This window comes from Channa argus, chromosome 17 (genome assembly GCF_033026475.1).
Source record: "Channa argus isolate prfri chromosome 17, Channa argus male v1.0, whole genome shotgun sequence".
Taxonomy (NCBI): Eukaryota; Metazoa; Chordata; class Actinopteri; order Anabantiformes; family Channidae; genus Channa; species Channa argus.
This window is the reverse complement of record NC_090213.1, coordinates 14,129,942-14,135,941: the sequence shown is the minus strand read 5'-3', so window position 1 is coordinate 14,135,941 and position 6,000 is coordinate 14,129,942.

Here is a 6,000-nt window from a genome sequence, read left to right as displayed (position 1 = left end):
ATTTTTAATTATCATTTAATGACATTCTAATTACATTTTCGTGTCAATGTGTCTCAGTAATTGTCCCTGTGGCTTTCAAAGTATATTCCTGGAAGAGGGATCAGAGAGCTTTGTTGAACAATCAGAATGTCATGAAGACACGTATATCATTTGTCTGTGTGAGGAAATAGTGTTAACCTGAAATTTGCATTCATAAACCAAAAAAAAAAAAAAACAATATATATATATATATACACATATACATTTATACATATACGTGTACATGGACATTTAAGGTGATCACATGGCAGCTGTTAGTACTGACAGATATAAACAATATTAGTAACATTTGTGGCGTCCAGCTGTGTTCTGTGTTATTCATTGCATGTTGAGCTGTGCATGGATGAAGAGGTTGTTGACATTTCAACCCTGGTACTAAATCCATGGCTGAGATTACTGGCTTCCGTTATCAGGCCCTGCTGTGCCACAGTAGAAGATTGCACATAAATCTCTGTGAGAAAATAATAGAGGGCTTGTTCTTCTCATCTCAGAGCTTTTCATCTTAGACCTGAGTAACACAACCACCCACACAATCACACAGCTGCACTCACATATACTCACACAATAGCACATCACAATCACGATGTATACACACCTGCAGACACATATTGATCCAGTTTTTAATAAATGTATGAATGTTGAAGAAAGGATTGGGACTGGACAAATTAACACCAATAACCCATTCATAAGCAGATGAAGATTTTTGAAGCCCTGAAGGCATCATGTCACTCTTGTGGAGTACACTGATGACTACAGTCTCTGAAGATGAGCTGGTTACCAGAGCGTGTTTTCACCAAACACTGCAGGAGCTTCCAACTGTGGGGATGATGTATATATAGCAGATGTATGAATAGCCTGAGTCCTGAACATACTGCTGTATCACAGCTGTGCTCAGGATCACGAACCTGTCTCTCACAAACACACACGAAGCTGGCCAGTGTGCCACCTGCACCCAAGCAACATCACACATGCACACACACCCAAACCCACACTCATGACCCTACATATATACTAGCACACACATTTTTATGAGTTAAAAAACTATGACAGGGAAACCAGTGGTGAAAATGCGTTGCAGCTTTTCCTGTTTCTCTGATCCTGAATTACAGCATGGTCGACTAGAATACACAATGAACACTGTGCAAAAACTCCAAGAATCCTGACATTTTTCTTTTTTATCCCACCAACAATCTGGGTAATACCTGGAACATATTAGATATGATTCATTGATGATCATTGTGCAAAGGCAAGTATGAGTTGGTATTTGCCAGATACCACTAAAAACATTAAACCTTATACCCTATTTTAAAAATCTGGACTGAGTAGAACATTCTATTCAACATCCAAGCAAATGTGGTGGTAAATTAAGTATATAAAGAGAGAGATCTGACCATTTATGTATTTAGTAGAAACATGCTACATAACACATATCTTAATAAGGAGAGTCATGTCCATTACTACTACTAAAACATTTTTTTCAATATTAAATACTGCAGGAAAGCAGAGGAATACTTGTGTGTGAATGACAGGGACCCAGGTGGAATGGTGAGGTTACAGGGAGCAGAGGTGAAGAAGGTGCAGGACTTTAAGTACTTAGGGTCAACGGTTCAGAGCAACAGAGAGTTTGGAAAAGAGGTGAAGAGGCGAGTGCAAGCAGGTCGGAACGGGTGGAGAAAAGTGTCAGGTGTGTTGTGTGATAAGAGTATCAGAGAGAATGAAAGGAAAGGTGTTCAAGACGGTGGTGAGACCAGAGATGAGACAGTTAGCTCATGTTAGATGTTTCTGAGATAAAGTCCAGATTGATAAAGGCCAGATTGAGGTGGTTTGGACATGTTCAGAGGAGATATATTGGTAGAAGGATGCTATGGTTGATCTGGCAGGCAGGAGGTCTAGAGGACGACCAAAGAGGAGATTTATGGATGTAGTGAGAGAGGACATGAAGTTAGTTGGTGTGAGAGAAGAGGATGTAGAGGACAGGGTTAGATCGAGGCACATGATGTTCTGTGGCAACTCTTAAAAGGGAACAGCCGAAAGGAAATAATTAAATAAGTCTCCAAGATTATGTCTTACTATCAGTTTTGTCTCACCAACAGTCCCAAATACAATCAAGCCCTAAAGAAAATTAGAAAATTCTTGCATGCTTGCATAAGTTTCCTCCCACAATCCAACTACAAGCACGTTAGATTAATTGGTGGCTAAATTGCCCATTGTAGGTGTGAATGTGAGCGTGAAGGTTTTTCTGTCTGTCTTTGTCTCTCTGTGTTAGCACGAAGAAAGACTGGCGATGTGTCAAGGGTGTACTCTGCCTCTATCCCAGTGTCAGCAGGGAGAGACTCCAGCCCAATGGTTACTGGATCCCTTTCTGTAGACTGACTAATTGAATAATCAACCATACATTTAAGCCTTTGCCATGAAATCAAGAAAAGCACATTATGATTGATTAATGAATAAACACAAATATATGGAATGACGAGCACGCCCTGAAAAAATAAACGTGTTTGAGCTTTTCTGCTTGTCATACAAATCGTCTAATAATGTGTATTTCATTTTGTGCTTTTGACTCAGCAGACATGCTCTGGGTGGGAGTTTTGATTGAGCTTTATGTAGGTGGGGGTCGATCTGTTTTCTGAAGCTTCTATTCCAGTACATTTAATATCAGGGAGGGCATGGAAAATGTGACATTGTGTTACTTCTAAAATCAAGGGAGCCTTTTAAAACAGCAGTAAATCCACATAAAATGCATTATGTGTGTGCTCGCATGGGCAATAATATGTATATATTAATATTTATCTGTGTGTGCAAGTGTATGTAGGCCCCTCACGTCCACATAGCAGCATGTCTGTGTTTTCAAACATCAACAGCCACCTCGTCTCCTCCCTCTGGCCCCTTGCTGTATATGTGTGCACAGAGCCTATTGGGATCCCACAGAGCCAACAAAGCCAGACAGACCTCCATGCTGCCCGCTAATCCCCACACTTCCCATCCCTTCTTTCTGAGTTAGATATCAAGCAAATGTAATGATCCCAGAGCCTCAGTCAATGGGCTGCCATTTGAAAGCATGATGCATTAATGCAAGGCCTCTCTGCTGCTTTCCCCACACTCTGAAGCTGACGAGAGAGAAGGGGAAAAATGACAGGGCGGATCTCCCATGGGCTGTGACTCAAATAGACAGATTTATAGAAAAAGCGCTTCATGCGAGATGGAAGAATAAGAAATACATTTCATCACCAAAGAAATGTGTCAAAAAGCTTTATAGGTTCCCTGCTGTTTCTTAAATATTAGAAGACGTCCGCACTGCCTGATCTCCCCTCTCATAATGGCACATAGAAAAACACTGTTGATATTAGAATGCTGTTATTTGCTAATGAAATAAGACTCACACAGACTGCAAATACAAAATATCTGTTTCTGCCAATTGGCAAGTAGCAATTGAATGCATTGATATTTAAAGACTATGTAGAGATTATATAAGTTGTTGCTGTTAGACACTTGCTTTTTGGCAGATTATTACTCGGCATCAGTGTAGCGAGGGCATCAAGCTGAGACAGCTGATGTATTTGGCCAAATCAAAAATGCAGCTTGGCTTAGTTTTGAGTCCCGCTCATAGGCCAAAGTCTTCCATTACTGTAGAGCATATTTCTTCCTCAGTTTGACCTCAGGAAAAAGAATGAGCAAAATGTATGTGCCATATTATTTCAGTTAAGTTGTGTGTTAACTCGTGTACTAAAGACACGAACAGGTAAAATTTAGCTCCAGTGCCTTTTCCCTACAAGCTCTGCTGAATGAAAAGGCATCACTTGTGTTTTCCGCTTACGCTGGCATATAATGTAGAACATACAGCCTCCCTGAGAAGCTCACAGCAGCTGTTTGTTTTTTATGGTGAAGCAGCTTGTGGGCAGGACACTATGCAAACAACATTTAACATGTTGGCTATGAGAAAGCTGTACACAGCCAGCGGGGGAGGGCTTTCTGCCAAGTGAATGCTAACTTTAGGGGTTCAGTGTGACAGTGATAGTAGACGTCTGTGGGCAGCATCTTTTGGTTTGCTTTGAAATTTAATTATTAACAGATAATAACTGTAATAATTTGGAGATGTTACTCTGGTCCAGTTCTAGTTTCAGAATACATGATGAACAATAATACATTTTGGCATTTTGTGATAACAGGAATAAAATTCATTTTGGTTGTTTGCTAATATTTAATGTGACACACACAGTTAGAAACTGTTGCTACTAGAAAGTGTTTAAACTGACAGGAATGTTTGCATGACATGAATCGTCAGGGGTATATTCATGGCTTTAAAGTCATTTCTAGACTATACATATTATAAACATGCTTCTGTCTCACAATTTATAACACACACGACATTATTCCTGATTGCATAACACAAAACGCCTAAGAAAAAATGTGCCCTTTATGTAAACAAAAGATGACTGAAGTGAAAAACATAATAAAGCAATTATTTGAACACAGCTTAAGTTCTTCAGGATAAAATCTAGTGTATTCAGGTGACAGTGAGATGCACAGGGCAGCATATAAAGTAAACATTAAAACAAAACTGAAATCTAAAAGCAAAGGCTCCTAAATTGGACTATATATAAGGTTTTATCTCCGCAGGGGTGGACATGGTAGAGAGGCCACCTACCGACCGTAGGATCGGAGGTTCCTGCCCTGCTCTTCCGAACCACATATTGAAGTGTCTCTGGGCAAGACACCTAACAGTCCATCCCCATCCCCAGCCATCTCAAGCCCGGTAGAAATTGGGGAGGGTTGCGTCAGGAAGGGCAACCTGCGTAAAAACTGTGCCAAATCAACATGCGTCCGCTGTCTGCTGTGGCGACCCTGAACTCACGGGATAAAAAATTTAAAATAAGGTTTTATCTCTACCGCTTCCCCACGTCCATATCTATGTCCAACTCTTCCAAAAGGGCTTGTTGAAGACTGTGAGAAGAGTTCGGGCTTAAAAGAAAATGAAAGGAAAATGAACAAGAGAAAGAGAGAAAGGCAAATCCCACCCTTCCCTCAATACCCTGATTAATTAGTTCCAAGTTATCCATGAAAGTAATACACTGATAAGGCAAGGAACAAACAGAAGCCAATTACTAGCATTTCCCTGTGAGCACAGAGCTCCTGAACACCAGCAGCACTGATGGAAAACATTTAAGACTGGGTCTAGTGGGCTGATTGGACAGGTGTTGGGAGGATGTTTGCTACCACTCTCTTTGCCTGGCAGCACACAGCACATCTTTTCATTTGCGAGCCAAGTACACACCCTTATCAAGCTGTTTTTATCGATGAAGAGAGATGAGACCTCGCCTGTAACAAAAGCCATAGACAACAACAGCTGTGACTGAAGGAAACCTTGGGATATGAGCTGTGCCTCATGGATCACAAAACGTCTCTGGTTGTGTAAGCTTCCTGCTGTTGCAACATCATCAATAGATTGATTCCGATGCCTCACAGGCGCCCTTTGACCCAGGATAAGAGTTTTTCAACAATAACCCTAACCGCTGGACTCCTTAACCCACAAGATAATTAAAAATTGATTGACAGATGGCTGATCCACTACTGCTATGCTTAAAACTTTCAGCAGCTTCTCATGTGTGTTTGTTTTTGTCTCCCAGAGCCTAGACTCTAATAGTTTAGGTTTTTTATATCAGCTATGTTAATGTCTATTATGCCCAACTGGATGGTCTGCCTTCAAACACAGCATGACCTGAGATTTCTCAAAAGCACATTGATTCTTTTACTTCTTGCCATCATCATTATCCATTCTTGTAAAACATAACAATCAAGTGCAATCACCACCCTGCCATCAGCCCATTTTACTCCTTTTCAAAACATCTTTTTTTCTTTATTTCTCCTGCAGTATAAGTGTGTCTCACTCACACATGTCTACGATGGACTTTTTTCTCAATTCTTGAAAGGAAGGATGTTGACAAGCCAGGATTGATTTGTCAC